We start from the raw sequence: 23,323 nt of genomic DNA, 5'->3' as shown, positions 1-23,323 counted from the left end.
GGCAAACGTGCTGTAATTCGCACGAAGCACCCTCCTCCCACCACTACACTTAATTTAGAAACAGTACAAGTGTTCCCATAAGATTCTCAAACCTATGTCGCAAAGATCAGCCTTGCGCCGAATTCACAAAAATCCCACTGCACATTCCAATTCTTTACGTGCAGTCGGCTGCTACTGGTGTTGCTAGTTGTGACTGCTGATGACAGATGCCGTAGCAATCAATTCATGGAGTGAGTTGTATGTTTTGCGATACTCTGTCTCTGACAAGCAAGCAGAGGTGACATAGGCGCGAACACAGGAGGCTTGCAGCCCCTCGCTGCCTGCAGACACCGAACAGCCACACTAGGAGGGCGGCCTAAGTCGTAGGCGAAATGTGCTCATTCGCTTGTGTGCGACGTCAAGCCCTAAATAAGGCTGTCACTAGCGTGAGCGTCGTGTAAAGTCGGAAAAGTCGTCTGCGTGGGTGAGTGCCATGTTTGGGGAGCGTTTCGTAGTTTGCGCAGTGCAATGGAGACGCGGAAAGTTGTTGTGGCCCAGTCTTTTGCAGTTGGACGACAAGAGTGGTACACAGTAGTAAAGTGCGAGGCAGTGAGTTGGCATGAACAGTCGAGTGCACAATGGGTCTTCAGATGTGCTTGTTACCTCAGGTGCTGTGTGATTGTCGACATGGAGTGAAAACGGACCAACTTGTGACTGTCCCTTCAATTTAAGACGTTAAAAACGGACGGAATTTGCAGTCGTAATACCAGAGCATCGAAACTACTTGGAACTCTTGCGTATATGAACGTGTCCGCGCCTTTGTACTCTGGTCCCTTCACCCCTGCAAACCAACCAACCATCGTGTCCGTGCACATAAGAGTAGCAAAGAACGGAGAACAGCGCAGCTTGGTTGTGCTTGGGGGCGTAGCTCAGTTGGTAGAGCGTTCGCTTTGCATGTGAAAGGTCCCGGGTTCAAGCCCCGGCGCCTCCATGTTTTGTGGTCAGTGCGTGGTAAGTGTTGGTCGCGGCGAGCCTAAAGGCACGCAAGATGTTGCAAAGCCAGCGTCACAGACTCGTATACTGACGTAAGGAGAGCAAAACGTAAATGTGAGGACCGGCTGTTGTCGAGGTGTCATCGAGTGCAAATCTGCCTTAGGTATAACGGCCTAACCTCAATGAAGTCTAGAGAGTGGACAACACGTTCGTCTACCTCAGAGCGTTGGCCGAACGCTATTTTCGACGTCGTGCGTGCCACTTTGATTTTGGCCAACTACGATTCGATACAGAATGCAGGAAACCTGAAAGACACCCTCACGGACACATTGAGAGTAGTGTTTGTCAGCGGAATAATGGGAGTGCAAGGGTCTGTGCCATTGATATGGCTGTATGATAGCGCAGTTCGTCAGCAGGGGGCGTAGCTCAGATGGTAGAGCGCTCGCTTTGCATGCGAGAGGTACTGGGATCGACCAGTTCCGCTTTAGACGCCGTGCAGTGTGGACGTGCCTAATCTTCCGCTCCGCCGTAGCGTTACGTATAGTGGACTATCGTTTTTGTTACGTGTTGTGTTGCAACTTCTGAGAGTATTTCTCCGTCGTTGTTTCGTACCTTGTGTTACTTTCTGTCCTTATTTCAGTGTTTTTTGTGTAGCGGTTTCGACCGCATATTTTGAAAATGTCGTCCCAGGTTATTCCTCGTCAGGCTACAGTTAGTTTTGCTTTTGACAAGTCAACCCGCCATGTGCAACCTAGTTCTCTTGAGATTCATGATTGGTTGGTAGATACCTTTGGTGTTCATTCGGATCAGGTGCACACTGCTTATTTTGATACCGAACTGTATGTTTTCTTTGTTAAGTTTATGGACCCACTTCAGGTTGATAAAATTCTTTCTAAATATGGTCATCAAGTTCTCTTTCGGCATCGGGATGATTCTGTAAGTACCGTGCTGCTTTCCAATGCTTCCATCACGTATACCAATGTTCGTGTTTACAACCTTCCACCGGAGGTGGATAATGTCTATCTTAAGGAGGGTCTACAGAAGTATGGTGATGTAAAGAGCATTCGCCTTGAACGCTGGTCAAGCCAACATCGCCTGCAATGTTACAGTGGTATTCGTTCAGTCGAAATGCACGTTAAGCAGAATATTCCATCTCACCTGCAGATCGGTGGATATCGTGTCCATGTAACATATAGTGGTCAGGTTGGCACCTGTTTTTTGTGCAATGAAAGTGGTGACGTGCGTACCGACTGTCCGCGGAGAGTTTTTGTTTTAAAAAATTCTCTCGAACAGCGTCGCAAGTTAACGGTCGCTGACCTCGTTGCAGGTGGTTCTGCTCTTGGTGTAGCACAGTCCAGTGGTAGTAGCGCCCCGCCACAGGTTTTGCGCACCCCTGATACAGAATTTCCTCCTTTGCGTGCTAAATCTGATGTTGTTCCGTCTGTCCCTCAGGTGGGTGTGCCACTTTTGAATAATAAGAGGCGTCGCCCACACGATGGAAATAGTACGGATGAGGATCTCCCTGAGATGCCCCAGTCCGAGCGACCGGCATCCTCCGAGCCACTGTGTACTGTAGCTGCTCCCTGCCCTCCTGAGGTAGCGGTTCCGGTGGCGGCTGCTGGCGCCCCTCCGGCCTCCGACGCAGCTTCTCTCGAGTCGGGTCGTCGGTCGGGCCTGTTGGCGCCGTCTTCCGAACCGACTTCGATGTCACAACAAGTGGAGCCGCGACAACTTCCTGCTTCGCTGCCCCATACCTCTGCCAGCGGAGCTGCTCCGCTTCCTTCCAACTCTGCGGCCTCGGACCTTCCTGCTCACGTTTCGCCTCCGTGCAGTCCATGTTTGCCGGAAGCTAGTGCAGGTGTTGACCATTCCGTTTTGTCGGATGTTTCCGCCGCGACCCCGGATCCCGCATGTGGACCGGCGCGGGTGGTGTCGGATACAGAACTTGACCCTCCTACGTCACCGGCGGCTGAAGTTTCCTTGCCCGTCAGCCGACGCAAGTTACGCGTTCAGCCGAACGTTAATGCTGTTCGTAAAAAACCGAAACGTAAGGGATCCGCGGAACGGGGTAGCAGTCCCCCTCCCTCGGATGCCTCCGTCACCCCTGCTATGGACTGTGACGCTGGTGCGTCGGTGTAGGTGATTTGTTTTCTCGCTTTTCTCTCTATGGTTCAAGCATACACCTTTCTTACCTTAAATGTTAACCGTATTGAGTCCGACGTTCGCATTGCCTCTTTGCGGCAGTTTATTTACGACGCCTGTGCGGACGTAGTGTTTTTGCAGGAAGTGTTGTTTTCTGATCTCTCTCTACCTGGATTTCAAACTGTTTTTAATGTCGCGCCGGAATATTCAACAGGAACTGCTCTTTTCTTTCGAGAGGGCATTCCTATTACTGACATTGAATTCCTTGACTCTGGCCGTGGGATTGGTTGTCGTCTTTTTGATCTCCGCCTCGTTGTTTTGTATGCCCCCTCTGGTTCGGGTCACACTGTGGCTCGTTCGCGCTTTTATAAAGAAGAGCTTATTTATCTTTTGCGCCAGAGTCCTCGGAGTCTCCTGCTCGGAGGCGATTTTAATTGTGTTTTACGCCCTGCAGACCAGTCACCCAATTTTAATTATTGCCGTGATTTCCATGACTTAGTTCGTACGATGCATCTGCGTGATGTTTGGGAACACAAATATCCAACCCTGGTGAAATATACGTTTTTTACCGCGTCCTCATGCAGTAGACTCGACAGATTCTATTTATCTGATTTTTTATGTGATAAAATTCTTTCTGTCGATGTTATTCCTACTAGTTTTTCTGACCATTGTGCTTTTACTGCAACTGTAAATCTTAGCCGCCAACCTGCAAAACTTTATCGTTCCCAGTGGATGTTAAATGTTTCCCACCTTGCCGACAGTGCTATGGATGATGTTATAAGTGGCGTGTGGGAGCGATGTCTTCGCTCTGTCCCGCGATACCCCTCCTTGCTGGTTTGGTGGACTGCGTTTGCCAAGCCCAAGATTCGTCAGACTTTGATTTTCTACTGTGCTGCTAGGACGCGTGATTTTAAGAACACGTATGAATATTACTACTCTGTCCTGCGTGAACTATATGACGCGGCGGGTACCTCTCCACTGCGGATCCATGATGTTCGTCGTATTAAAGCCAAGCTCTTGAGCCTTAAACGACGACAGATGGATGGTCTGCGAGTTAAGTCGAAACCTCACTCTCTTGTTGAAGGTGAACTGACATCCTTGTACCACCTGCTACGGCATCAGACTCGTCGTCGTCGCTCCTTCATCTCTTCTCTTACGGTGGATGATGGGCGACAGCTTAGTGCACAGGAGGAAATGGTTCGTGCTCTTCATCAGTATTACACTAGTCTCTATTCTGCCGATGATTCTGGTGAGTCTCTTTCGGATGATGTCTTTGGGGATCTAACTGCGACGATCGCGCCTGACGCGAACGGCGAATTTCTCCGGGAGTTCCAGGTAGATGATGTTTTCGATTTTATTGCTCGCTCTCCGTCCAGTAAATCGCCGGGTCCAGACGGCCTGCCTAAAGAATTTTATCTCCGTTTTTGGCCTCTTTTGGGTGGCATTTTTACGCAGATTTTAAATGAGATTGTCAGAGGGATGGATGTGCCTGCCGATTTTAAAGTAGGGAAAATTGTTTTAATTCCGAAGTCCTCTGGTCGTTTATCTGCTGCCAATCTTCGTCCGCTCACATTGCTGAATTTTGACTATAAGACAGCTGCTAGAGCGCTCAATAGCCGGCTGTCTTCTCTGCTTCGGGGTGTGATTGGTGCACATCAATGTTGTTTTCATGATAGATCTATTCTGACACCAGTAGCCGAATATCGGGATGTTGTCTCGGTTGCGGCGGTTACAAACGTACATTGTGCCTTTGCCTTCCTTGATTTTTATAAGGCTTTTGATCACGTCAGTCATGTGTTTTTAGATCGTGTTTTAGGTACAATAGGTTTTAACGCTTCATCACGTGGTGTTCTTGGCAATTTGTACAGGGGAATAACAGCTCGGGTGTCAGTCAATGGGCAGCTGACGCCGCCCATTGCTATCCGCCGCGGAGTGCCTCAGGGTAGTCCGCTCTCTATGTCTTTATTCGTTTTGTCCCTGGAACCGCTGCTTCGGACTATTGCTCTCAAGCTTCAGGGTATGTCCCTCTCTGGTGGGAAGCTCTCGGTTAAGGCATATGCGGATGATGTCGTTGTTCTCCTCCGTCAACGTGATGATATCCCGTTGTTGAAAGGGGCAGTTGATGCATACTGTCGTGTCTCTGGAGCGCGTCTCAATCAGGGTAAATGTAAGTTCCTTGATATTCGAGGATTTCGCGATGCTGACGTCCCTTGGGCCACTTTTGTCGATCGCCATACGTCCTTGGGGATTATCATTGATCGGTGTCCTCTAAAAATGGCGGCTCTCAATTGGAAATCTGTCACCGAGAAGGTACAGGGGGCTCTGATGGTCCATGAGCAGCGCTCTGCTACCATTTTGCAAAAAGTCAGAATTTTAGACACCTACGTCCTATGTAAAGCTTATTATGTTGCTCAGCTGTTCCCACTTCCCATGATGATGGCGAAAAGGTTGCGCCAATTGTCTAGCAGGTTTATATGGAAGGGCCATCTATTCAAGTTACGTTACGAGGTAATGACGAAACCGCGTCTCTCCGGAGGCTTGGGCCTCTCTGACATTACTCGCAAGGCGTCTGCTTTGTACGTCCGCCGAACGACTCTAATTGTTACGCAAGAAGTGACTTCAATTACATCCAGGCTTTTTACTGTTGTGCGTCCGGCGAGCCTTGCTCCACCTGTCGATGTCGGACGCCTAAATTTTAAGTTGAAACACATTCGGGAATTTTACATTGCGGTGAGTTACCTCGGTGACGTCTTCTTGCGGCGACCGGTGCCAACGACCAAGAGCTTGATTGCCCGCTGGGAGGGGCTGGCCAGTCCCAATCCAATAGAACTGGCGTCTCCATCCGTGTCCTGGAGGAACGCCTGGAAGAACGTTAGTCTGCCGATCCACTCTATGGCCGTGGCGTCCACGTGGTATAGGGTAATAAATAATTTGGTTCCCACCAATGTACGACTGCACCGTATTGGTCTTTCTGACACGGACACCTGTACTCGGTGTGGTCTCCTGGATACCCTTGAACATCGATTCACCTGCTGTGGGCACCTTGCTAATTGGCGTTGGCTCAGGAAACAACTTGCTTTTGTCACTAGGTCTGCTGAAGCCGCTTATACTATTGACATCATCGTCCGGCCCGATTCTTCCTTTTTTCCGCGGACGAAGCTCCATACCGTCATGTGGTTGATTGGCCATTTCGTACACTTTGTCAACAGTTGTCATGAAGAGGATGGACACCTAGCGTTTCGGCAGTACATGCTTACTGCTTACTGGCAGCGCTTGCGATTGCCAGGCCTCCGAGATGATTTTGCCAATATGCTTAGCCTGACATTTGAAAGAGAGGGTGTTGGCTAAGGTCACCTGTGTGAGCCATTTTCTTTTATACTGTTTCTGATTTTGCCGCCTTTATGTATGTTTCTTCTCTACACCAGGACTGAAGTTTTCGTGTTTTAACCTTTATTTCAGTAAGCAGTCTACATTATATAGTCATGTTTTAGGATTTTAATTTCAGTACTGTACTTCTTTTGAAGTGGCTGTGTGGTGGATATTCTTTAATATTTTTTTCAATAGATATATTCGTTCGAGTGGTCTTAAAAAAAAAAAAAAAAAAATGGTGTAACGGTTAGCACTCTGGACTAAAAAAAAAAAAAAAGAAAAAAAAAGGGGTATGATTCCTGCTTTGGGTGCAGGAGGTCCCGGGTTCAAATCCCGGACGAGCCCTGCCATTTTGACCGTGCTGAAGAGTAGGTGGAACTCAGCCTCGGTTGCAGCTCCTCAATGAAGAGTAGACGCCTGTTATAGCACGTGGATATAACAAAAAAAAAAAAAAAAAAAAGTGGCTAGGATACCTGGCTTTCACCCAGGAGGCCCGGGTTCGATTCCCGGTACCGGAACGGAATTTTTTCCACACGAGTCGTGACAAGTTTGAGCTGTCCGAGCGGCCGTTTCCCGTCCTGCTAAAAAAAAAAAAAAAAAAAAAAAAAAAAAAAAAGATGGTAGAGCGCTCGCTTTGCATGCGAGAGGTACTGGGATCGATACCCAGCGCCTCCAGAATTTTTAACACACCAACATGCGCACACTGCCATGCAAGTGGAATAATTCACAGCCAGAAAATGTGTCAAGGCAGATACGAGCCAACGATTAGCAGCCACAATTGGCAAACGTGCTGTAATTCGCACGAAGCACCCTCCTCCCACCACTACACTTAATTTAGAAACAGTACAAGTGTTCCCATAAGATTCTCAAACCTATGTCGCAAAGATCAGCCTTGCGCCGAATTCACAAAAATCCCACTGCACATTCCAATTCTTTACGTGCAGTCGGCTGCTACTGGTGTTGCTAGTTGTGACTGCTGATGACAGATGCCGTAGCAATCAATTCATGGAGTGAGTTGTATGTTTTGCGATACTCTGTCTCTGACAAGCAAGCAGAGGTGACATAGGCGCGAACACAGGAGGCTTGCAGCCCCTCGCTGCCTGCAGACACCGAACAGCCACACTAGGAGGGCGGCCTAAGTCGTAGGCGAAATGTGCTCATTCGCTTGTGTGCGACGTCAAGCCCTAAATAAGACTGTCACTAGCGTGAGCGTTGCGTGAGCGTCGTGTAAAGTCGGAAAAGTCGTCTGCGTGGGTGAGTGCCATGTTTGGGGAGCGTTTCGTAGTTTGCGCAGTGCAATGGAGACGCGGAAAGTTGTTGTGGCCCAGTCTTTTGCAGTTGGACGACAAGAGTGGTACACAGTAGTAAAGTGCGAGGCAGTGAGTTGGCATGAACAGTCGAGTGCACAATGGGTCTTCAGATGTGCTTGTTACCTCAGGTGCTGTGTGATTGTCGACATGGAGTGAAAACGGACCAACTTGTGACTGTCCCTTCAATTTAAGACGTTAAAAACGGACGGAATTTGCAGTCGTAATACCAGAGCATCGAAACTACTTGGAACTCTTGCGTATATGAACGTGTCCGCGCCTTTGTACTCTGGTCCCTTCACCCCTGCAAACCAACCAACCATCGTGTCCGTGCACATAAGAGTAGCAAAGAACGGAGAACAGCGCAGCTTGGTTGTGCTTGGGGGCGTAGCTCAGTTGGTAGAGCGTTCGCTTTGCATGTGAAAGGTCCCGGGTTCAAGCCCCGGCGCCTCCATGTTTTGTGGTCAGTGCGTGGTAAGTGTTGGTCGCGGCGAGCCTAAAGGCACGCAAGATGTTGCAAAGCCAGCGTCACAGACTCGTATACTGACGTAAGGAGAGCAAAACGTAAATGTGAGGACCGGCTGTTGTCGAGGTGTCATCGAGTGCAAATCTGCCTTAGGTATAACGGCCTAACCTCAATGAAGTCTAGAGAGTGGACAACACGTTCGTCTACCTCAGAGCGTTGGCCGAACGCTATTTTCGACGTCGTGCGTGCCACTTTGATTTTGGCCAACTACGATTCGATACAGAATGCAGGAAACCTGAAAGACACCCTCACGGACACATTGAGAGTAGTGTTTGTCAGCGGAATAATGGGAGTGCAAGGGTCTGTGCCATTGATATGGCTGTATGATAGCGCAGTTCGTCAGCAGGGGGCGTAGCTCAGATGGTAGAGCGCTCGCTTTGCATGCGAGAGGTACTGGGATCGATACCCAGCGCCTCCAGAATTTTTAACACACCAACATGCGCACACTGCCATGCAAGTGGAATAATTCACAGCCAGAAAATGTGTCAAGGCAGATACGAGCCAACGATTAGCAGCCACAATTGGCAAACGTGCTGTAATTCGCACGAAGCACCCTCCTCCCACCACTACACTTAATTTAGAAACAGTACAAGTGTTCCCATAAGATTCTCAAACCTATGTCGCAAAGATCAGCCTTGCGCCGAATTCACAAAAATCCCACTGCACATTCCAATTCTTTACGTGCAGTCGGCTGCTACTGGTGTTGCTAGTTGTGACTGCTGATGACAGATGCCGTAGCAATCAATTCATGGAGTGAGTTGTATGTTTTGCGATACTCTGTCTCTGACAAGCAAGCAGAGGTGACATAGGCGCGAACACAGGAGGCTTGCAGCCCCTCGCTGCCTGCAGACACCGAACAGCCACACTAGGAGGGCGGCCTAAGTCGTAGGCGAAATGTGCTCATTCGCTTGTGTGCGACGTCAAGCCCTAAATAAGGCTGTCACTAGCGTGAGCGTCGTGTAAAGTCGGAAAAGTCGTCTGCGTGGGTGAGTGCCATGTTTGGGGAGCGTTTCGTAGTTTGCGCAGTGCAATGGAGACGCGGAAAGTTGTTGTGGCCCAGTCTTTTGCAGTTGGACGACAAGAGTGGTACACAGTAGTAAAGTGCGAGGCAGTGAGTTGGCATGAACAGTCGAGTGCACAATGGGTCTTCAGATGTGCTTGTTACCTCAGGTGCTGTGTGATTGTCGACATGGAGTGAAAACGGACCAACTTGTGACTGTCCCTTCAATTTAAGACGTTAAAAACGGACGGAATTTGCAGTCATAATACCAGAGCATCGAAACTACTTGGAACTCTTGCGTATATGAACGTGTCCGCGCCTTTGTACTCTGGTCCCTTCACCCCTGCAAACCAACCAACCATCGTGTCCGTGCACATAAGAGTAGCAAAGAACGGAGAACAGCGCAGCTTGGTTGTGCTTGGGGGCGTAGCTCAGTTGGTAGAGCGTTCGCTTTGCATGTGAAAGGTCCCGGGTTCAAGCCCCGGCGCCTCCATGTTTTGTGGTCAGTGCGTGGTAAGTGTTGGTCGCGGCGAGCCTAAAGGCACGCAAGATGTTGCAAAGCCAGCGTCACAGACTCGTATACTGACGTAAGGAGAGCAAAACGTAAATGTGAGGACCGGCTGTTGTCGAGGTGTCATCGAGTGCAAATCTGCCTTAGGTATAACGGCCTAACCTCAATGAAGTCTAGAGAGTGGACAACACGTTCGTCTACCTCAGAGCGTTGGCCGAACGCTATTTTCGACGTCGTGCGTGCCACTTTGATTTTGGCCAACTACGATTCGATACAGAATGCAGGAAACCTGAAAGACACCCTCACGGACACATTGAGAGTAGTGTTTGTCAGCGGAATAATGGGAGTGCAAGGGTCTGTGCCATTGATATGGCTGTATGATAGCGCAGTTCGTCAGCAGGGGGCGTAGCTCAGATGGTAGAGCGCTCGCTTTGCATGCGAGAGGTACTGGGATCGATACCCAGCGCCTCCAGAATTTTTAACACACCAACATGCGCACACTGCCATGCAAGTGGAATAATTCACAGCCAGAAAATGTGTCAAGGCAGATACGAGCCAACGATTAGCAGCCACAATTGGCAAACGTGCTGTAATTCGCACGAAGCACCCTCCTCCCACCACTACACTTAATTTAGAAACAGTACAAGTGTTCCCATAAGATTCTCAAACCTATGTCGCAAAGATCAGCCTTGCGCCGAATTCACAAAAATCCCACTGCACATTCCAATTCTTTACGTGCAGTCGGCTGCTACTGGTGTTGCTAGTTGTGACTGCTGATGACAGATGCCGTAGCAATCAATTCATGGAGTGAGTTGTATGTTTTGCGATACTCTGTCTCTGACAAGCAAGCAGAGGTGACATAGGCGCGAACACAGGAGGCTTGCAGCCCCTCGCTGCCTGCAGACACCGAACAGCCACACTAGGAGGGCGGCCTAAGTCGTAGGCGAAATGTGCTCATTCGCTTGTGTGCGACGTCAAGCCCTAAATAAGGCTGTCACTAGCGTGAGCGTCGTGTAAAGTCGGAAAAGTCGTCTGCGTGGGTGAGTGCCATGTTTGGGGAGCGTTTCGTAGTTTGCGCAGTGCAATGGAGACGCGGAAAGTTGTTGTGGCCCAGTCTTTTGCAGTTGGACGACAAGAGTGGTACACAGTAGTAAAGTGCGAGGCAGTGAGTTGGCATGAACAGTCGAGTGCACAATGGGTCTTCAGATGTGCTTGTTACCTCAGGTGCTGTGTGATTGTCGACATGGAGTGAAAACGGACCAACTTGTGACTGTCCCTTCAATTTAAGACGTTAAAAACGGACGGAATTTGCAGTCGTAATACCAGAGCATCGAAACTACTTGGAACTCTTGCGTATATGAACGTGTCCGCGCCTTTGTACTCTGGTCCCTTCACCCCTGCAAACCAACCAACCATCGTGTCCGTGCACATAAGAGTAGCAAAGAACGGAGAACAGCGCAGCTTGGTTGTGCTTGGGGGCGTAGCTCAGTTGGTAGAGCGTTCGCTTTGCATGTGAAAGGTCCCGGGTTCAAGCCCCGGCGCCTCCATGTTTTGTGGTCAGTGCGTGGTAAGTGTTGGTCGCGGCGAGCCTAAAGGCACGCAAGATGTTGCAAAGCCAGCGTCACAGACTCGTATACTGACGTAAGGAGAGCAAAACGTAAATGTGAGGACCGGCTGTTGTCGAGGTGTCATCGAGTGCAAATCTGCCTTAGGTATAACGGCCTAACCTCAATGAAGTCTAGAGAGTGGACAACACGTTCGTCTACCTCAGAGCGTTGGCCGAACGCTATTTTCGACGTCGTGCGTGCCACTTTGATTTTGGCCAACTACGATTCGATACAGAATGCAGGAAACCTGAAAGACACCCTCACGGACACATTGAGAGTAGTGTTTGTCAGCGGAATAATGGGAGTGCAAGGGTCTGTGCCATTGATATGGCTGTATGATAGCGCAGTTCGTCAGCAGGGGGCGTAGCTCAGATGGTAGAGCGCTCGCTTTGCATGCGAGAGGTACTGGGATCGATACCCAGCGCCTCCAGAATTTTTAACACACCAACATGCGCACACTGCCATGCAAGTGGAATAATTCACAGCCAGAAAATGTGTCAAGGCAGATACGAGCCAACGATTAGCAGCCACAATTGGCAAACGTGCTGTAATTCGCACGAAGCACCCTCCTCCCACCACTACACTTAATTTAGAAACAGTACAAGTGTTCCCATAAGATTCTCAAACCTATGTCGCAAAGATCAGCCTTGCGCCGAATTCACAAAAATCCCACTGCACATTCCAATTCTTTACGTGCAGTCGGCTGCTACTGGTGTTGCTAGTTGTGACTGCTGATGACAGATGCCGTAGCAATCAATTCATGGAGTGAGTTGTATGTTTTGCGATACTCTGTCTCTGACAAGCAAGCAGAGGTGACATAGGCGCGAACACAGGAGGCTTGCAGCCCCTCGCTGCCTGCAGACACCGAACAGCCACACTAGGAGGGCGGCCTAAGTCGTAGGCGAAATGTGCTCATTCGCTTGTGTGCGACGTCAAGCCCTAAATAAGGCTGTCACTAGCGTGAGCGTCGTGTAAAGTCGGAAAAGTCGTCTGCGTGGGTGAGTGCCATGTTTGGGGAGCGTTTCGTAGTTTGCGCAGTGCAATGGAGACGCGGAAAGTTGTTGTGGCCCAGTCTTTTGCAGTTGGACGACAAGAGTGGTACACAGTAGTAAAGTGCGAGGCAGTGAGTTGGCATGAACAGTCGAGTGCACAATGGGTCTTCAGATGTGCTTGTTACCTCAGGTGCTGTGTGATTGTCGACATGGAGTGAAAACGGACCAACTTGTGACTGTCCCTTCAATTTAAGACGTTAAAAACGGACGGAATTTGCAGTCGTAATACCAGAGCATCGAAACTACTTGGAACTCTTGCGTATATGAACGTGTCCGCGCCTTTGTACTCTGGTCCCTTCACCCCTGCAAACCAACCAACCATCGTGTCCGTGCACATAAGAGTAGCAAAGAACGGAGAACAGCGCAGCTTGGTTGTGCTTGGGGGCGTAGCTCAGTTGGTAGAGCGTTCGCTTTGCATGTGAAAGGTCCCGGGTTCAAGCCCCGGCGCCTCCATGTTTTGTGGTCAGTGCGTGGTAAGTGTTGGTCGCGGCGAGCCTAAAGGCACGCAAGATGTTGCAAAGCCAGCGTCACAGACTCGTATACTGACGTAAGGAGAGCAAAACGTAAATGTGAGGACCGGCTGTTGTCGAGGTGTCATCGAGTGCAAATCTGCCTTAGGTATAACGGCCTAACCTCAATGAAGTCTAGAGAGTGGACAACACGTTCGTCTACCTCAGAGCGTTGGCCGAACGCTATTTTCGACGTCGTGCGTGCCACTTTGATTTTGGCCAACTACGATTCGATACAGAATGCAGGAAACCTGAAAGACACCCTCACGGACACATTGAGAGTAGTGTTTGTCAGCGGAATAATGGGAGTGCAAGGGTCTGTGCCATTGATATGGCTGTATGATAGCGCAGTTCGTCAGCAGGGGGCGTAGCTCAGATGGTAGAGCGCTCGCTTTGCATGCGAGAGGTACTGGGATCGATACCCAGCGCCTCCAGAATTTTTAACACACCAACATGCGCACACTGCCATGCAAGTGGAATAATTCACAGCCAGAAAATGTGTCAAGGCAGATACGAGCCAACGATTAGCAGCCACAATTGGCAAACGTGCTGTAATTCGCACGAAGCACCCTCCTCCCACCACTACACTTAATTTAGAAACAGTACAAGTGTTCCCATAAGATTCTCAAACCTATGTCGCAAAGATCAGCCTTGCGCCGAATTCACAAAAATCCCACTGCACATTCCAATTCTTTACGTGCAGTCGGCTGCTACTGGTGTTGCTAGTTGTGACTGCTGATGACAGATGCCGTAGCAATCAATTCATGGAGTGAGTTGTATGTTTTGCGATACTCTGTCTCTGACAAGCAAGCAGAGGTGACATAGGCGCGAACACAGGAGGCTTGCAGCCCCTCGCTGCCTGCAGACACCGAACAGCCACACTAGGAGGGCGGCCTAAGTCGTAGGCGAAATGTGCTCATTCGCTTGTGTGCGACGTCAAGCCCTAAATAAGGCTGTCACTAGCGTGAGCGTTGCGTGAGCGTCGTGTAAAGTCGGAAAAGTCGTCTGCGTGGGTGAGTGCCATGTTTGGGGAGCGTTTCGTAGTTTGCGCAGTGCAATGGAGACGCGGAAAGTTGTTGTGGCCCAGTCTTTTGCAGTTGGACGACAAGAGTGGTACACAGTAGTAAAGTGCGAGGCAGTGAGTTGGCATGAACAGTCGAGTGCACAATGGGTCTTCAGATGTGCTTGTTACCTCAGGTGCTGTGTGATTGTCGACATGGAGTGAAAACGGACCAACTTGTGACTGTCCCTTCAATTTAAGACGTTAAAAACGGACGGAATTTGCAGTCGTAATACCAGAGCATCGAAACTACTTGGAACTCTTGCGTATATGAACGTGTCCGCGCCTTTGTACTCTGGTCCCTTCACCCCTGCAAACCAACCAACCATCGTGTCCGTGCACATAAGAGTAGCAAAGAACGGAGAACAGCGCAGCTTGGTTGTGCTTGGGGGCGTAGCTCAGTTGGTAGAGCGTTCGCTTTGCATGTGAAAGGTCCCGGGTTCAAGCCCCGGCGCCTCCATGTTTTGTGGTCAGTGCGTGGTAAGTGTTGGTCGCGGCGAGCCTAAAGGCACGCAAGATGTTGCAAAGCCAGCGTCACAGACTCGTATACTGACGTAAGGAGAGCAAAACGTAAATGTGAGGACCGGCTGTTGTCGAGGTGTCATCGAGTGCAAATCTGCCTTAGGTATAACGGCCTAACCTCAATGAAGTCTAGAGAGTGGACAACACGTTCGTCTACCTCAGAGCGTTGGCCGAACGCTATTTTCGACGTCGTGCGTGCCACTTTGATTTTGGCCAACTACGATTCGATACAGAATGCAGGAAACCTGAAAGACACCCTCACGGACACATTGAGAGTAGTGTTTGTCAGCGGAATAATGGGAGTGCAAGGGTCTGTGCCATTGATATGGCTGTATGATAGCGCAGTTCGTCAGCAGGGGGCGTAGCTCAGATGGTAGAGCGCTCGCTTTGCATGCGAGAGGTACTGGGATCGATACCCAGCGCCTCCAGAATTTTTAACACACCAACATGCGCACACTGCCATGCAAGTGGAATAATTCACAGCCAGAAAATGTGTCAAGGCAGATACGAGCCAACGATTAGCAGCCACAATTGGCAAACGTGCTGTAATTCGCACGAAGCACCCTCCTCCCACCACTACACTTAATTTAGAAACAGTACAAGTGTTCCCATAAGATTCTCAAACCTATGTCGCAAAGATCAGCCTTGCGCCGAATTCACAAAAATCCCACTGCACATTCCAATTCTTTACGTGCAGTCGGCTGCTACTGGTGTTGCTAGTTGTGACTGCTGATGACAGATGCCGTAGCAATCAATTCATGGAGTGAGTTGTATGTTTTGCGATACTCTGTCTCTGACAAGCAAGCAGAGGTGACATAGGCGCGAACACAGGAGGCTTGCAGCCCCTCGCTGCCTGCAGACACCGAACAGCCACACTAGGAGGGCGGCCTAAGTCGTAGGCGAAATGTGCTCATTCGCTTGTGTGCGACGTCAAGCCCTAAATAAGGCTGTCACTAGCGTGAGCGTTGCGTGAGCGTCGTGTAAAGTCGGAAAAGTCGTCTGCGTGGGTGAGTGCCATGTTTGGGGAGCGTTTCGTAGTTTGCGCAGTGCAATGGAGACGCGGAAAGTTGTTGTGGCCCAGTCTTTTGCAGTTGGACGACAAGAGTGGTACACAGTAGTAAAGTGCGAGGCAGTGAGTTGGCATGAACAGTCGAGTGCACAATGGGTCTTCAGATGTGCTTGTTACCTCAGGTGCTGTGTGATTGTCGACATGGAGTGAAAACGGACCAACTTGTGACTGTCCCTTCAATTTAAGACGTTAAAAACGGACGGAATTTGCAGTCGTAATACCAGAGCATCGAAACTACTTGGAACTCTTGCGTATATGAACGTGTCCGCGCCTTTGTACTCTGGTCCCTTCACCCCTGCAAACCAACCAACCATCGTGTCCGTGCACATAAGAGTAGCAAAGAACGGAGAACAGCGCAGCTTGGTTGTGCTTGGGGGCGTAGCTCAGTTGGTAGAGCGTTCGCTTTGCATGTGAAAGGTCCCGGGTTCAAGCCCCGGCGCCTCCATGTTTTGTGGTCAGTGCGTGGTAAGTGTTGGTCGCGGCGAGCCTAAAGGCACGCAAGATGTTGCAAAGCCAGCGTCACAGACTCGTATACTGACGTAAGGAGAGCAAAACGTAAATGTGAGGACCGGCTGTTGTCGAGGTGTCATCGAGTGCAAATCTGCCTTAGGTATAACGGCCTAACCTCAATGAAGTCTAGAGAGTGGACAACACGTTCGTCTACCTCAGAGCGTTGGCCGAACGCTATTTTCGACGTCGTGCGTGCCACTTTGATTTTGGCCAACTACGATTCGATACAGAATGCAGGAAACCTGAAAGACACCCTCACGGACACATTGAGAGTAGTGTTTGTCAGCGGAATAATGGGAGTGCAAGGGTCTGTGCCATTGATATGGCTGTATGATAGCGCAGTTCGTCAGCAGGGGGCGTAGCTCAGATGGTAGAGCGCTCGCTTTGCATGCGAGAGGTACTGGGATCGATACCCAGCGCCTCCAGAATTTTTAACACACCAACATGCGCACACTGCCATGCAAGTGGAATAATTCACAGCCAGAAAATGTGTCAAGGCAGATACGAGCCAACGATTAGCAGCCACAATTGGCAAACGTGCTGTAATTCGCACGAAGCACCCTCCTCCCACCACTACACTTAATTTAGAAACAGTACAAGTGTTCCCATAAGATTCTCAAACCTATGTCGCAAAGATCAGCCTTGCGCCGAATTCACAAAAATCCCACTGCACATTCCAATTCTTTACGTGCAGTCGGCTGCTACTGGTGTTGCTAGTTGTGACTGCTGATGACAGATGCCGTAGCAATCAATTCATGGAGTGAGTTGTATGTTTTGCGATACTCTGTCTCTGACAAGCAAGCAGAGGTGACATAGGCGCGAACACAGGAGGCTTGCAGCCCCTCGCTGCCTGCAGACACCGAACAGCCACACTAGGAGGGCGGCCTAAGTCGTAGGCGAAATGTGCTCATTCGCTTGTGTGCGACGTCAAGCCCTAAATAAGGCTGTCACTAGCGTGAGCGTCGTGTAAAGTCGGAAAAGTCGTCTGCGTGGGTGAGTGCCATGTTTGGGGAGCGTTTCGTAGTTTGCGCAGTGCAATGGAGACGCGGAAAGTTGTTGTGGCCCAGTCTTTTGCAGTTGGACGACAAGAGTGGTACACAGTAGTAAAGTGCGAGGCAGTGAGTTGGCATGAACAGTCGAGTGCACAATGGGTCTTCAGATGTGCTTGTTACCTCAGGTGCTGTGTGATTGTCGACATGGAGTGAAAACGGACCAACTTGTGACTGTCCCTTCAATTTAAGACGTTAAAAACGGACGGAATTTGCAGTCGTAATACCAGAGCATCGAAACTACTTGGAACTCTTGCGTATATGAACGTGTCCGCGCCTTTGTACTCTGGTCCCTTCACCCCTGCAAACCAACCAACCATCGTGTCCGTGCACATAAGAGTAGCAAAGAACGGAGAACAGCGCAGCTTGGTTGTGCTTGGGGGCGTAGCTCAGTTGGTAGAGCGTTCGCTTTGCATGTGAAAGGTCCCGGGTTCAAGCCCCGGCGCCTCCATGTTTTGTGGTCAGTGCGTGGTAAGTGTTGGTCGCGGCGAGCCTAAAGGCACGCAAGATGTTGCAAAGCCAGCGTCACAGACTCGTATACTGACGTAAGGAGAGCAAAACGTAAATGTGAGGACCGGCTGTTGTCGAGGTGTCATCGAGTGCAAATCTGCCTTAGGTATAACGGCCTAACCTCAATGAAGTCTAGAGAGTGGACAACACGTTCGTCTACCTCAGAGCGTTGGCCGAACGCTATTTTCGACGTCGTGCGTGCCACTTTGATTTTGGCCAACTACGATTCGATACAGAATGCAGGAAACCTGAAAGACACCCTCACGGACACATTGAGAGTAGTGTTTGTCAGCGGAATAATGGGAGTGCAAGGGTCTGTGCCATTGATATGGCTGTATGATAGCGCAGTTCGTCAGCAGGGGGCGTAGCTCAGATGGTAGAGCGCTCGCTTTGCATGCGAGAGGTACTGGGATCGATACCCAGCGCCTCCAGAATTTTTAACACACCAACATGCGCACACTGCCATGCAAGTGGAATAATTCACAGCCAGAAAATGTGTCAAGGCAGATACGAGCCAACGATTAGCAGCCACAATTGGCAAACGTGCTGTAATTCGCACGAAGCACCCTCCTCCCACCACTACACTTAATTTAGAAACAGTACAAGTGTTCCCATAAGATTCTCAAACCTATGTCGCAAAGATCAGCCTTGCGCCGAATTCACAAAAATCCCACTGCACATTCCAATTCTTTACGTGCAGTCGGCTGCTACTGGTGTTGCTAGTTGTGACTGCTGATGACAGATGCCGTAGCAATCAATTCATGGAGTGAGTTGTATGTTTTGCGATACTCTGTCTCTGACAAGCAAGCAGAGGTGACATAGGCGCGAACACAGGAGGCTTGCAGCCCCTCGCTGCCTGCAGACACCGAACAGCCACACTAGGAGGGCGGCCTAAGTCGTAGGCGAAATGTGCTCATTCGCTTGTGTGCGACGTCAAGCCCTAAATAAGGCTGTCACTAGCGTGAGCGTCGTGTAAAGTCGGAAAAGTCGTCTGCGTGGGTGAGTGCCATGTTTGGGGAGCGTTTCGTAGTTTGCGCAGTGCAATGGAGACGCGGAAAGTTGTTGTGGCCCAGTCTTTTGCAGTTGGACGACAAGAGTGGTACACAGTAGTAAAGTGCGAGGCAGTGAGTTGGCATGAACAGTCGAGTGCACAATGGGTCTTCAGATGTGCTTGTTACCTCAGGTGCTGTGTGATTGTCGACATGGAGTGAAAACGGACCAACTTGTGACTGTCCCTTCAATTTAAGACGTTAAAAACGGACGGAATTTGCAGTCGTAATACCAGAGCATCGAAACTACTTGGAACTCTTGCGTATATGAACGTGTCCGCGCCTTTGTACTCTGGTCCCTTCACCCCTGCAAACCAACCAACCATCGTGTCCGTGCACATAAGAGTAGCAAAGAACGGAGAACAGCGCAGCTTGGTTGTGCTTGGGGGCGTAGCTCAGTTGGTAGAGCGTTCGCTTTGCATGTGAAAGGTCCCGGGTTCAAGCCCCGGCGCCTCCATGTTTTGTGGTCAGTGCGTGGTAAGTGTTGGTCGCGGCGAGCCTAAAGGCACGCAAGATGTTGCAAAGCCAGCGTCACAGACTCGTATACTGACGTAAGGAGAGCAAAACGTAAATGTGAGGACCGGCTGTTGTCGAGGTGTCATCGAGTGCAAATCTGCCTTAGGTATAACGGCCTAACCTCAATGAAGTCTAGAGAGTGGACAACACGTTCGTCTACCTCAGAGCGTTGGCCGAACGCTATTTTCGACGTCGTGCGTGCCACTTTGATTTTGGCCAACTACGATTCGATACAGAATGCAGGAAACCTGAAAGACACCCTCACGGACACATTGAGAGTAGTGTTTGTCAGCGGAATAATGGGAGTGCAAGGGTCTGTGCCATTGATATGGCTGTATGATAGCGCAGTTCGTCAGCAGGGGGCGTAGCTCAGATGGTAGAGCGCTCGCTTTGCATGCGAGAGGTACTGGGATCGATACCCAGCGCCTCCAGAATTTTTAACACACCAACATGCGCACACTGCCATGCAAGTGGAATAATTCACAGCCAGAAAATGTGTCAAGGCAGATACGAGCCAACGATTAGCAGCCACAATTGGCAAACGTGCTGTAATTCGCACGAAGCACCCTCCTCCCACCACTACACTTAATTTAGAAACAGTACAAGTGTTCCCATAAGATTCTCAAACCTATGTCGCAAAGATCAGCCTTGCGCCGAATTCACAAAAATCCCACTGCACATTCCAATTCTTTACGTGCAGTCGGCTGCTACTGGTGTTGCTAGTTGTGACTGCTGATGACAGATGCCGTAGCAATCAATTCATGGAGTGAGTTGTATGTTTTGCGATACTCTGTCTCTGACAAGCAAGCAGAGGTGACATAGGCGCGAACACAGGAGGCTTGCAGCCCCTCGCTGCCTGCAGACACCGAACAGCCACACTAGGAGGGCGGCCTAAGTCGTAGGCGAAATGTGCTCATTCGCTTGTGTGCGACGTCAAGCCCTAAATAAGGCTGTCACTAGCGTGAGCGTCGTGTAAAGTCGGAAAAGTCGTCTGCGTGGGTGAGTGCCATGTTTGGGGAGCGTTTCGTAGTTTGCGCAGTGCAATGGAGACGCGGAAAGTTGTTGTGGCCCAGTCTTTTGCAGTTGGACGACAAGAGTGGTACACAGTAGTAAAGTGCGAGGCAGTGAGTTGGCATGAACAGTCGAGTGCACAATGGGTCTTCAGATGTGCTTGTTACCTCAGGTGCTGTGTGATTGTCGACATGGAGTGAAAACGGACCAACTTGTGACTGTCCCTTCAATTTAAGACGTTAAAAACGGACGGAATTTGCAGTCGTAATACCAGAGCATCGAAACTACTTGGAACTCTTGCGTATATGAACGTGTCCGCGCCTTTGTACTCTGGTCCCTTCACCCCTGCAAACCAACCAACCATCGTGTCCGTGCACATAAGAGTAGCAAAGAACGGAGAACAGCGCAGCTTGGTTGTGCTTGGGGGCGTAGCTCAGTTGGTAGAGCGTTCGCTTTGCATGTGAAAGGTCCCGGGTTCAAGCCCCGGCGCCTCCATGTTTTGTGGTCAGTGCGTGGTAAGTGTTGGTCGCGGCGAGCCTAAAGGCACGCAAGATGTTGCAAAGCCAGCGTCACAGACTCGTATACTGACGTAAGGAGAGCAAAACGTAAATGTGAGGACCGGCTGTTGTCGAGGTGTCATCGAGTGCAAATCTGCCTTAGGTATAACGGCCTAACCTCAATGAAGTCTAGAGAGTGGACAACACGTTCGTCTACCTCAGAGCGTTGGCCGAACGCTATTTTCGACGTCGTGCGTGCCACTTTGATTTTGGCCAACTACGATTCGATACAGAATGCAGGAAACCTGAAAGACACCCTCACGGACACATTGAGAGTAGTGTTTGTCAGCGGAATAATGGGAGTGCAAGGGTCTGTGCCATTGATATGGCTGTATGATAGCGCAGTTCGTCAGCAGGGGGCGTAGCTCAGATGGTAGAGCGCTCGCTTTGCATGCGAGAGGTACTGGGATCGATACCCAGCGCCTCCAGAATTTTTAACACACCAACATGCGCACACTGCCATGCAAGTGGAATAATTCACAGCCAGAAAATGTGTCAAGGCAGATACGAGCCAACGATTAGCAGCCACAATTGGCAAACGTGCTGTAATTCGCACGAAGCACCCTCCTCCCACCACTACACTTAATTTAGAAACAGTACAAGTGTTCCCATAAGATTCTCAAACCTATGTCGCAAAGATCAGCCTTGCGCCGAATTCACAAAAATCCCACTGCACATTCCAATTCTTTACGTGCAGTCGGCTGCTACTGGTGTTGCTAGTTGTGACTGCTGATGACAGATGCCGTAGCAATCAATTCATGGAGTGAGTTGTATGTTTTGCGATACTCTGTCTCTGACAAGCAAGCAGAGGTGACATAGGCGCGAACACAGGAGGCTTGCAGCCCCTCGCTGCCTGCAGACACCGAACAGCCACACTAGGAGGGCGGCCTAAGTCGTAGGCGAAATGTGCTCATTCGCTTGTGTGCGACGTCAAGCCCTAAATAAGGCTGTCACTAGCGTGAGCGTTGCGTGAGCGTCGTGTAGAGTCGGAAAAGTCGTCTGCGTGGGTGAGTGCCATGTTTGGGGAGCGTTTCGTAGTTTGCGCAGTGCAATGGAGACGCGGAAAGTTGTTGTGGCCCAGTCTTTTGCAGTTGGACGACAAGAGTGGTACACAGCAGTAAAGTGCGAGGCAGTGAGTTGGCATGAACAGTCGAGTGCACAATGGGTCTTCAGATGTGCTTGTTACCTCAGGTGCTGTGTGATTGTCGACATGGAGTGAAAACGGACCAACTTGTGACTGTCCCTTCAATTTAAGACGTTAAAAACGGACGGAATTTGCAGTCGTAATACCAGAGCATCGAAACTACTTGGAACTCTTGCGTATATGAACGTGTCCGCGCCTTTGTACTCTGGTCCCTTCACCCCTGCAAACCAACCAACCATCGTGTCCGTGCACATAAGAGTAGCAAAGAACGGAGAACAGCGCAGCTTGGTTGTGCTTGGGGGCGTAGCTCAGTTTGATACGCACTGATTTGAATCTGAAGAACTTACAAGACTTGTTATACGCAGCCAGTTCCGCTTTAGACGCCGTGCAGTGTGGACGTGCCTAGTCTTCCGCTCCGCCGTAACGTTACGTATAGTGGACTATCGTTTTTGTTTACGTGTTGTGTTACAACTTCTGTGAGTGTTTCTTCGTCGTTGTTTCGTACCTTGTGTTACTTTCTGTCCTTATTTCAGTGTTTTTTTGTGTAGCGGTTTCGACCGCATATTTTGAAAATGTCGTTCCAGGTTATTCCTCGTCAGGCTACAGTTAGTTTTGCTTTTGACAAGTCAACCCGCCATGTGCAACCTAGTTCTCTTGAGATTCATGATTGGTTGGTAGATACCTTTGGTGTTCATTCGGATCAGGTGCACACTGCTTATTTTGATACCGAACTGTATGTTTTCTTTGTTAAGTTTATGGACCCACTTCAGGTTGATAAAATTCTTTCTAAATATGGTCATCAAGTTCTCTTTCGGCATCGGGATGATTCTGTAAGTACCGTGCTGCTTTCCAATGCTTCCATCACGTATACCAATGTTCGTGTTTACAACCTTCCACCGGAGGTGGATAATGTCTATCTTAAGGAGGGTCTACAGAAGTATGGTGATGTAAAGAGCATTCGCCTTGAACGCTGGTCAAGCCAACATCGCCTGCAATGTTACAGTGGTATTCGTTCAGTCGAAATGCACGTTAAGCAGAATATTCCATCTCACCTGCAGATCGGTGGATATCGTGTCCATGTAACATATAGTGGTCAGGTGGGCACCTGTTTTTTGTGCAATGAAAGTGGTCACGTGCGTACCGACTGTCCGCGGAGAGTTTTTGTTTTAAAAAATTCTCTCGAACAGCGTCGCAAGTTAACGGTCGCTGACCTCGTTGCAGGTGGATCTACTCTTGGTGTAGCACAGTCCAGTGGTAGTAGCGCCCCTCCACAGGTTTTGCGCACCCCTGATACAGACTTTCCTCCTTTGCGTGCTAAATCTGATGTTGTT

The 23,323-nt window shown here is 49.8% G+C and overlaps 19 non-coding genes across 19 annotated transcripts; all 19 read left to right on the top strand.

Annotated features, from left to right (window-relative positions):
* Positions 1 to 897: 897 nt before the first annotated feature.
* Positions 898 to 970, top strand: Trnaa-ugc. Its single transcript has one exon. It is a non-coding gene; the product is annotated as a tRNA-Ala (tRNA).
* Positions 971 to 8,171: 7,201 nt separating this feature from the next.
* On the top strand, positions 8,172 to 8,244 carry Trnaa-ugc. Its single transcript has one exon. It is a non-coding gene; the product is annotated as a tRNA-Ala (tRNA).
* A 417-nt stretch (positions 8,245 to 8,661) lies between these two features.
* Positions 8,662 to 8,734, top strand: Trnaa-ugc. Its single transcript has one exon. It is a non-coding gene; the product is annotated as a tRNA-Ala (tRNA).
* A 1,002-nt stretch (positions 8,735 to 9,736) lies between these two features.
* Trnaa-ugc lies at positions 9,737 to 9,809 on the top strand. The gene has a single exon. It is a non-coding gene; the product is annotated as a tRNA-Ala (tRNA).
* A 417-nt stretch (positions 9,810 to 10,226) lies between these two features.
* Positions 10,227 to 10,299, top strand: Trnaa-ugc. Its single transcript has one exon. It is a non-coding gene; the product is annotated as a tRNA-Ala (tRNA).
* A 1,002-nt stretch (positions 10,300 to 11,301) lies between these two features.
* Positions 11,302 to 11,374, top strand: Trnaa-ugc. Its single transcript has one exon. It is a non-coding gene; the product is annotated as a tRNA-Ala (tRNA).
* Positions 11,375 to 11,791: 417 nt separating this feature from the next.
* On the top strand, positions 11,792 to 11,864 carry Trnaa-ugc. Its single transcript has one exon. It is a non-coding gene; the product is annotated as a tRNA-Ala (tRNA).
* Positions 11,865 to 12,866: 1,002 nt separating this feature from the next.
* Positions 12,867 to 12,939, top strand: Trnaa-ugc. Its single transcript has one exon. It is a non-coding gene; the product is annotated as a tRNA-Ala (tRNA).
* Positions 12,940 to 13,356: 417 nt separating this feature from the next.
* Trnaa-ugc lies at positions 13,357 to 13,429 on the top strand. The gene has a single exon. It is a non-coding gene; the product is annotated as a tRNA-Ala (tRNA).
* A 1,013-nt stretch (positions 13,430 to 14,442) lies between these two features.
* On the top strand, positions 14,443 to 14,515 carry Trnaa-ugc. The gene has a single exon. It is a non-coding gene; the product is annotated as a tRNA-Ala (tRNA).
* A 417-nt stretch (positions 14,516 to 14,932) lies between these two features.
* On the top strand, positions 14,933 to 15,005 carry Trnaa-ugc. Its single transcript has one exon. It is a non-coding gene; the product is annotated as a tRNA-Ala (tRNA).
* Positions 15,006 to 16,018: 1,013 nt separating this feature from the next.
* Positions 16,019 to 16,091, top strand: Trnaa-ugc. The gene has a single exon. It is a non-coding gene; the product is annotated as a tRNA-Ala (tRNA).
* A 417-nt stretch (positions 16,092 to 16,508) lies between these two features.
* On the top strand, positions 16,509 to 16,581 carry Trnaa-ugc. The gene has a single exon. It is a non-coding gene; the product is annotated as a tRNA-Ala (tRNA).
* A 1,002-nt stretch (positions 16,582 to 17,583) lies between these two features.
* On the top strand, positions 17,584 to 17,656 carry Trnaa-ugc. The gene has a single exon. It is a non-coding gene; the product is annotated as a tRNA-Ala (tRNA).
* A 417-nt stretch (positions 17,657 to 18,073) lies between these two features.
* Positions 18,074 to 18,146, top strand: Trnaa-ugc. The gene has a single exon. It is a non-coding gene; the product is annotated as a tRNA-Ala (tRNA).
* Positions 18,147 to 19,148: 1,002 nt separating this feature from the next.
* On the top strand, positions 19,149 to 19,221 carry Trnaa-ugc. Its single transcript has one exon. It is a non-coding gene; the product is annotated as a tRNA-Ala (tRNA).
* A 417-nt stretch (positions 19,222 to 19,638) lies between these two features.
* Positions 19,639 to 19,711, top strand: Trnaa-ugc. The gene has a single exon. It is a non-coding gene; the product is annotated as a tRNA-Ala (tRNA).
* Positions 19,712 to 20,713: 1,002 nt separating this feature from the next.
* On the top strand, positions 20,714 to 20,786 carry Trnaa-ugc. The gene has a single exon. It is a non-coding gene; the product is annotated as a tRNA-Ala (tRNA).
* A 417-nt stretch (positions 20,787 to 21,203) lies between these two features.
* Positions 21,204 to 21,276, top strand: Trnaa-ugc. The gene has a single exon. It is a non-coding gene; the product is annotated as a tRNA-Ala (tRNA).
* The last annotated feature ends 2,047 nt before the right edge of the window (positions 21,277 to 23,323 follow it).

This window comes from Schistocerca piceifrons, unplaced genomic scaffold (genome assembly GCF_021461385.2).
Source record: "Schistocerca piceifrons isolate TAMUIC-IGC-003096 unplaced genomic scaffold, iqSchPice1.1 HiC_scaffold_833, whole genome shotgun sequence".
Classification (NCBI taxonomy): Eukaryota; Metazoa; Arthropoda; class Insecta; order Orthoptera; family Acrididae; genus Schistocerca; species Schistocerca piceifrons.
Note: the sequence above shows the minus strand (reverse complement) of the source record. Positions and strands in the feature narration are given on the sequence as shown.